This window comes from Anabrus simplex, chromosome 7 (assembly GCF_040414725.1).
Source record: "Anabrus simplex isolate iqAnaSimp1 chromosome 7, ASM4041472v1, whole genome shotgun sequence".
Lineage (NCBI taxonomy): Eukaryota > Metazoa > Arthropoda > Insecta > Orthoptera > Tettigoniidae > Anabrus > Anabrus simplex.
The window spans coordinates 286,659,403-286,668,404 of NC_090271.1; the positions used below are offsets into that span (position 1 = coordinate 286,659,403).

At 40.8% G+C, this 9,002-nt stretch overlaps 1 protein-coding gene across 1 annotated transcript in view; it reads right to left on the bottom strand.

Annotated features, from left to right (window-relative positions):
• Positions 1-6,261, bottom strand: part of LOC136877567 (ornithine transcarbamylase, mitochondrial) — a 183,334-nt gene extending 177,073 nt beyond the window's left edge. The window contains exon 1 of the mRNA XM_068228683.1: positions 6,242-6,261. The gene's annotated coding sequence lies outside the window, so the exon portion shown is untranslated. The remainder of the gene's footprint in view (positions 1-6,241) is intronic.
• Between the last annotated feature and the right edge of the window lie 2,741 nt (positions 6,262-9,002).

A 9,002-nucleotide genomic window follows, 5' to 3' on the forward strand; every position in this document is an offset into this window, starting at 1 on the left:
TTTTCTGGCAAGTTTCCCTGTATGTGCCAGTTTAGTGGTATGGGTTTTCTTAAGTACCGATTAGTTTGCAAATCTCTGTTGATAATTGTAGCAATTTGTCTACAGAGAGTTGCTTTTCCATTACCATTTAGATGTAACCCACGTCTAGTGAACATTTGCCTGCCAAGACCTAAAGTATCTACTACATAGACATTTCTAAAACTCTTACATAATCTCTTGATTTTTATATTTACATCATGTACAGCTTTGTTCACACATGAGTCCTCTAAAAGGTCATACCTGGGTGGCACATTTACTACAATTACTTTTGAGTCAGGTAGTTTGGAAATCTTACCTCTGAGAGTCGTAATTAGTTCCTCACCTTCATTTGCAGCAATGTCATTTGTACCACTCACAATCACCACATAATTGTCCTTCTCTGACACAGGATCACAACTTGAAAGGACGTCTTCAGTTTTGGCACCTGGTTTTATTAGTCCTAAAAACTCAGTTTCTGGATTCTGCAGCTCATCCTTGATGCCTTCTGCCATACCCCGCCCTTGACTGTCTGCGTAGAGATGAATCTTTGGCGATCTTGACTTTCGGTTGGTTTTCTTACCTCCACTGGATTTAAAATTATTTGGAAAACTTGGTGTGTCTTCTTCTGGAACTTGCTGCAATAACTGAAATCTATTTTGGCACTGCAAAGAGTTTTTTCCCGGTTTTAAGTTGTACGTAGTTTCTCCCATATGTTTAACATTAGGCCTAAAATGGCCACGCGTCACTTCCTTCCACGGCGATCTTTCTTCTCCAATGTCTTCTTTATCTTCCAGTTTCTTTATTCTGCCCTTTAAGCATTCATTTTCATGTTTCAGAGCGCATAAGTCCTCTTGTAGCACTCCTAAAATCTTAATTATAGTTTCGTAAGTCTCTCTTTCTTGTTGTTCTGCCTCACTATCAGTTTGTTTACACTCGAAACACAGCCACTCACTTTCTTCAGTATCAGTCCTATTTACAATATTTGCACAACGAAAATGGTACCATTCATCACACTTACGACACAGAATCCCATTTTTAACTACTCTTCTGCATTTGCCACATTTTTCACTGCATCTTACACCATTATCTACTACGGATATCACAGACTCACACACAGTAGTCGTCATCTTGGTTTAAAGACTCCTTAGCATTATCAGACACAATATATTGACACGGGCCAAAAGAAGCAAAGATAGAATTTAGACAAGTAATGGTGGACTGAGCGGTAGCCAGCTTAGTCGGAAATAACCAGGAAAATCTTGTAAAACCATCTACGCATACAAAGATGAACTTGTTGGCATTTCCCTTCGACTGGGGGAAGGGTCCTACATAATCAATATACAGGCGTTCCATGGGGCGCGACGCTTGATGCGAAGACAGAAGGCCTACCTTGGTGGACATGGTTGGTTTACTAAGCAAACAGGATTTACAAGCCTTTACTAGTTCACGGATTTCACCGTCCATACCCTTCCAGATGAACATTTCACGAATTTTCTCACGAGTTTTAAAGATGCCTAGGTGCCCTCCTAATGGGGTTTCATGATAATACTTGAAGATCATAGGTACAAGAACCGCTGGAACGACAACCTTCATCATCTTATCCTGCCTTGATGGGCAACATAAAACACCATTCCTCAGAACATAAGGGACGACATGTTCCCCAGAAGAAAGGGTTTCCATTATCGGAGCCAGCGTCGGATCTTCACGTTGGTATTTCTCGATATCCCTAAAGAGCATGGGAGCATCTGTTAAGATGGCATTAACATCAGATAGTATGGACTCGGGAGGTGATGAACTGTCGACCGGTTCATGGGTCTCCACGTCGTTGGAAAACATACGGCTGAGTCCATCAGTGACAACATTTTCGGTACCTCGGATATGCCTGACATCGAATTGGAAGGCAGAAATACGGATGGCCCAACGGGCTATACGACCAGTACGACGCGGCCTACCTAAGACCCAGCTTAACCTCTTCAGACCCAAGAGCAAGGAAGTTGGGATAAAAATTATTTCTTTGCTTTTTTGACTTTAAAATGACCTCAGTAAGTCATATTTGGTGGTAAAAAGAAATATTTATTTTATTCATAAAATATACAGAAGGTGCACATATGTGCACCTCAGGTCACAACTCAACTTTCATCTGTGATAGTTCTCAAAACAGTTGTTTTTCATTATGCACAAATACACTTTGCATTTCACGCACGTAACTCGTGATCTTGATTTGCATCCCGAAAAACGGCATTTTGAGGCAAAATTGTCGTCATTCTAGTGGGGTAGGTGTCCAAAACCGTCTGTTCGAACGTCAACGTCGGGCTGTGACACAACTCTTCTTTGCTTCCTTGGTGTTAGGTCAGCCTCTTGACTCGTGTTGATCTCCAATACTGATTCTCCACTTGGTCGACCTCGCTTAGGTACTGATCCAGATTGATGCGGAGTTCACCCTTCATACTGAATCATAGCTCTTGCGACAGCCAGACGGTAAGCAAGGAGTCCAAGTACGTCTTTCTTCGGAATTTCTTCTTGTGCACAAAAGCGCTTGTACATAAGCCAGCAGTTTACAATTACTAGATCAATAAAGTGGCTGTATACTCTTACTGGCCATTTGCAGGTTGTATCAGTTCTGTAATAGGCCAGTGTTCCCATTAGCACTTGGATTCCAGTGAATCTCACAATCTCCTTCACTGTAGTACTCACAGATCTATGATTGCGCTTTTGCACGGAATTTAGATTAGTCTGATCTGCTACTAGTTGCCAGAACTGTAAACTGAAATATTCTAAAATTGAATACAGCTTTCCCTTTGAATAATCTGCATCTGGAGATAGCGCCTCATCAGTAGTCACTCCACTGGGTGTCATTCTGGAACAACAATGCGCTGGTTTACTGTTACAAAAACAATTGCTTCCTAACAAATTAATTAATTTCCTATTATAACTTGAAAATTCTGCACATGAATCAGCATAACATTATGTCATTTTAGTACCATGCGTAACACCCGTGAGGTTAATGAACTTATGATTGAAGAATGATTTTTTTCTAATTATAATTTCTAATTTTTCTATTTTCCTAATGAGTTTACTCCAATACTGCAACAATATTATAGAAACATTAATAAACTTAATAGACTTACTCTTTAGAAACCCATGGCAATTCTCTATGAGACGTTGTAACACTGGAATCAGCCGAGTCATTTCTATCTGTATCATGATATATTTCTGGTTCTGATGGAACTTCTTCGTTATTTGGCACTTCCAGGGGCTCATTTATGTATCCTTCATCACTAGAATCTGAAAATTCTCCATCACTATTGTTCAGAAGGGCACTAATATCATCATCACCTAAGCCGGAATCTGTAAGAATAAATAGGGAGGTACAGACATTTTCTGTTAACTTGAACCTGAGGTGCACATATGTGTACCTTGTAATTTTTGCTCAAATAGTGCAAACATCAACAAAAATTCTGTGAAATTATAACATGAATGTGATAATTAGGCATGTAGTAAAGTTTATACATTTTTATCCTGGCTGAAAATAGGCATATACTAATTAAAATGGACTTACCAGTAAGCGAGGTTGGTCGTGCCGCCATCTTGGTAACTCTACTTTCTTTCTTCGTCTGCAGCAGAAGCTTGTTCTACGCGCTGCTGCGATCTCGTGTAGATTTAAAGAACCCAATGGTACACAAATGTGTATGCGAGGTAAGAATGCAGATAAATCAAATCCCTACACTGTCAATACGTAATAACCGAAGGTGCACATATGTGTACCCCAGGTCTGAAGAGGTTATGGCTTGATTATCTGTCTCCAAGTCGAATTTGACATGTTCCAGATAGAGACGGAACTTTTCTAAGGCAAATAAGACTGCCAAACCTTCGAGCTCATATATGGAATACTTGGCTTCTTGAGCCGACAAGGTCCTAGATGCATAGGCGATGGGTCGCCTCCCTAGTTCAGTCTCTTGAAGAAGGACTGCAGCTACTGCTGACGACGACGCGCCGGTTTTGACGATGAATTTCTTTGAGAAATCAGGCATAGCAAGGACAGGGGCATTACAGAGAGCTAATTTAAGATCTTCAAAAGCGGCTTGTTGAGAAGGTCCCCACTCGAATTTGATGCCTTTCCTACGAAGAAGGTTCAAGGGCGCCGCTCTATTAGCAAAGTTAGGAATAAACTTCCTGAAGAAATTCACCATACCAATGAACCTGGTGATACCTTTAATGTCCTTGGGAGGTTTAAAATCACGGATGGCCTGTGTTCTAGAATGATCGACGGCAACACCATCAGGTGTCACAATATGCCCTAGGAATGACATAGAGGGCTTAGCAAAGGCAACCTTGGACAACTTGACAGTTAACCCAGCTTTACGAAGGCGATTGAGAACTTCTCGCAGATGATCTAGATGTTCTTCAAAGGTCTCCGAAAATACGACGACATCATCCAAGTAGTGATACAAGTACTCAAATTTGATGTCGGAGAAGACCCTATCTAGCAGTCTAGTGAGTACAGCTGCTCCCGTGGGGAGCCCGAAAGGCACGCGGTTGTATTCGTATAAATTCCAGTCCGTAGCAAACGCTGTAAGATGTTTAGACTCTTCCTCAAGGGGAATTTGATTGTAGGCCTGATTCAGGTCCAAGATAGTAAAGAACTTGGCCTTACGAAACCATGAAAAACAAGAATGAAGGTCAGGAAGGGGCACAGATTGTAACACCACCTTCCGATTGAGAGCCCTATAATCAATGACAGGCCTGAAGCCACCTTGGGGTTTCTGGACTAGAAAAATAGGCGAAGAATACGCCGACTTAGAGGGCCTAATAATACCATCCTTCAACATCTGATCGATGATTTCTTTCAGAACCTTCATTTTTGGTGGAGATAGCCTATAAGGTGGAAAACGGACAGGAATCGAATCCGTGACCTCAATTTTGTATTCAATAAGGTCAGTAACACCAAGAGTATCAGAGAACACCTCTGAAAACGACTGACACAACTTACGAATACTATCAGCCTGCTCCTCATGTAGACGTCTAAGGTCTAACAACATCTCATCCTGGGTAGGCGAAATAGATGAACATGATGCAGGATTACATTTTAACAAGGGGATTTTACAATTGGAAGCAAATTTGAATGTGCACGATTTACTCTGAAGATCGAGCACAAGACCAGTGTGAGAAATGAAGTCCGCTCCCAATATGATGGGGCAAGACAAGTGCTTAGCCACAAACAGTTTGATTTTCTATGTAAATTTAAAAATACGAATTTTGACCTGTACATAACCTAGAATTTCTAATGGAGATGAATTAGCCGAAACATATTGAACAGTAGTTGAGCCATAGTCAGGTAGTTTACAAACTGATTTCAATTTTGAATACCATTGGTCCGAAATAATTGAACAAACACTGCCTGAATCTAATAGAGCGGTTATAGGCTCGTTATTTAACTCAATCTTAAGAAAAGGAACAGGTGCGGGGGAACCCGCCGCAATCCTAAGACACTCTTTGGGGCATTCAAAAGATGGATTTGCAGATTGAACGTTCTCTGAATTTTCGACCAGTTTACCAGGGGCTGAGCCTCGGGAAGGGGGATAAGTCGACTCAGCCGAAGCCACTAGTCATTTTTTATTATTGGCCTTGGTGGAATTTGCACCAGAATAATAATAATAATAATAATAATAATAATAATAATAATAATAATAATAATAATAATAATAATAATAATAATAATAACGTTAATAGAATTTTAAGAAAATAATAGAGACAAGTGTAGTGTAGTATTCGGTCAATTACGTGCACACGAAAGCCAAAACCCACGCCAAGAGGCACTAAGAGAGAAATCATATATGAACATGAGTAGGCTAAAAAGACCTACCAAACACAGACGAAAGAAGAGAAAAAAATTAATAAATGGAATTTCCACAGGGAACGGCACACGCATGAAATCGTATCACCCAGAAATAAATCACTCGCAAACACACCAATATAAGGGCAGAAGAAAAGAAGCACAACTTCAAGAAACAAGGAAATGAAGAATTTCAAATATTATCTCGGCACAATAATGATCATCCTTTACGTACTACGCACACACTTGAAAAGCAGAACTCAGTGTCACCAAACATAATATCCATCACATCCATACCTCAGCTTGAATATAGTATATACACATTAAAATAATAGGAACAGAAATAATTTAAACATATTTACCAGTAGATCGAGTGCCAAGATAACTTACCACGTAGTTGACCCAAATACCACACATAGTCTTAGCAACGGTCGAACCCTCCATCAGTACAACGCCAAGGTCATCTCTCTCTCTCGCCTTCACGCGCAGAAAATCACCTTCAGCGTTCGCCGGTAGGAGCGACACTCGCTAGTCCAGTTACACGCCCTGGTTGCGCCGTCCAAAACCACACTGCAGTAGCTATGCTCACTAATAGATGGCGTACAAGTCCGCTTCAAGAGTTTGACGTAAGTCCACTAGTTTAGTTCATTAATCAGTTAGACAGCAGACCACAGTGCTTATACCCTCAGCGGCAGTAATACACAGAACAACTACGTGAGGGAAAGTCACATTCGCCAGTAGGCTAACAGTTTCTGAGCTCTACCAGACACAGAGTTTAGCAATCGAATACTTTACATAGAGTAGAATTCTAGTCTCATATTATCGTGGTAATATTACAGTTCCGCACAATCGCTAGGCCGAGAGCACGAGATCCATAGCAGAAGGCAATATTTCACCCAAAATTATGAGTGCGGGTAAAGGACACAATTTAAGCAAATGTTGCATAGACAGTAGATTTTCCAAGGTAGATCGCATAACAAGCGTACTTAGTAAAATAATGCTTCAGTCACCCCCGCCTGAAAGAGGACCACAGGGGGCCGAGATTGGGCAGATAGCGTTCAGTCATATGCACTTGAAAAGGTACCACTCAGTCGCAGAGTACCAGAGCTTCAAAGAGTTTGACGTAAGTCCACTAGTTTAGTTCATTAATCAGTTAGACATAACCCCCATAGAATCACGACGTGTACATCTCATTTCATGCCAAGAAAACAAGCTTCAGGAACAGTCTTACTTGGTAATGGGTGCCATCGAAGAAACAACACAGGGCACACATGGACTGTACAATGTGCAGGAAGACGGAGTACCAATGGCCAGTCAGCACACCGTACAACACACCAGGTGGTAAACAGACTCATGATTTGCAAGATTTCAGCACCGAATATTGAGCTCCAATGACACAGGATTTTAGATGCACTAGTCGGGATTAGCTTCTTGAAACGGCAGCTACAAGGTGTACACGAATAGCTGCAACAGGAACAAAAAGCTGCAGCGACGGAGCAAGTACAGTTCAAAAACAATTAGTCACCACTTCGGTCATCTCACACTCATTAGGGATTTCATTAGTTCCGAACCAGGTTTCAATGACCCACTTGAAATAGTGTTTTTGAAAGTTCATGGGACAGTAGTACGCACAAACACTTACAATGGCACGAGTATTATCTTCAATATTATCTTCAAGTGTGGACACACGGGTAACACCCATGGCTAGACTACAGTTCATTTGCCACTTCCGGCATTGATATTTGCTAACTATTTAGAGTTATCGCTACTGAATATTACATTTGTGGAAGGAAATTACTATAATCTATTTTTAAAGAAATTAGATATGACTAATAAATCAAAATAATCTTACAGTATTAAAATAAAGCAACCCATATATACAAGGAAAGAGGGCCTAACCTAACTGAATGTTCCCAAAAATTTAATTTTCAAGGGAAGTAAATTAACAGAAACAAGAGCAATAATTTGGAATACAGATGCTGGGTCATGAAATACCGGAGTAAGAAACGTAAATTTTGCCCACAACAGGACCAAATATATGTGAAAAAGGCCCAAACCAGGGCAATTAAACTCCCAACTACCAGGTCGAAGACCATTATTACATAGTTTTCCACATTCATTTTACAAGAATCTACATAGCATTCTTCCACACCTTACATAATTTTACAGAAGAGAGCAACGGTTCAGAAGGGAGGCACGATACACACCAGAAATAAATAAACAACGGAGGATACAGGGGGAGATACGAAGATGGATTATCACACAGTGAGACGGATAGAATTCATCCATAACGATCAACTCATTTACATGACACAAGGTACATGATAATCAGATAATTCAGAAGAAAATGAACGGCAGAAAGATCACCATCAAGACCTAGAAAACACAGTACCCCAAACCATCCATAACCATAACGTAGAGATCACATGGCAATTGACCCAGCATAAGAAGGCAATGGCGATAACAGGAGACTTCGTCGACATAATAATAGGTGGAAGGGAGCTCATAAGCGTGTCCGCAAGAGATCACCATGCAACAGTAACCCAGGCAAACCGCCACATCACGGCCAACAATTACAGAAAGGATGGTAGGGAACACACAACAAGAAATGAAAATAGTGTTAGGGTATCAGGCAGAACCAACTCAAAGCAGCATAAATAAGGGCCAAAATTCAAGGAAATTCCACTCCATATAAACCATCTTTGAATACAACGAGCACAGGTGTACTACCAAGACCATCAAGTGTTTAGAGAACCTCTGGATAACCCAGGACTAAAAATATGGTGGCGTAAAGACAGTCCACCCTGTGAGATAATGCCAATCCACAGACACCCTTCCAGCCAGTCGGAGTTCACGGGAGATAATAATACATAAACGATGCAGAATTGATAGTTGACACGAAGATAAAGCTCATGAGTTGATGGAGAAGAACCTTCAATCAGTCAATTGGTTCCCATACCTCCAATGACAGACCAAGAATTTCAGCGACAGCACATGAACTATTCCACATGACCTCATACTCATAGAAACAGACCCCAGAACAGTCAGATGGCAAGCAAGCGACAATATAAAATTGCAAAAACATGCTGGTTTGAGCTAGATGCAACCAAATCACAAGAAGTAGCAAACCAGATGATGGACATACCACAGT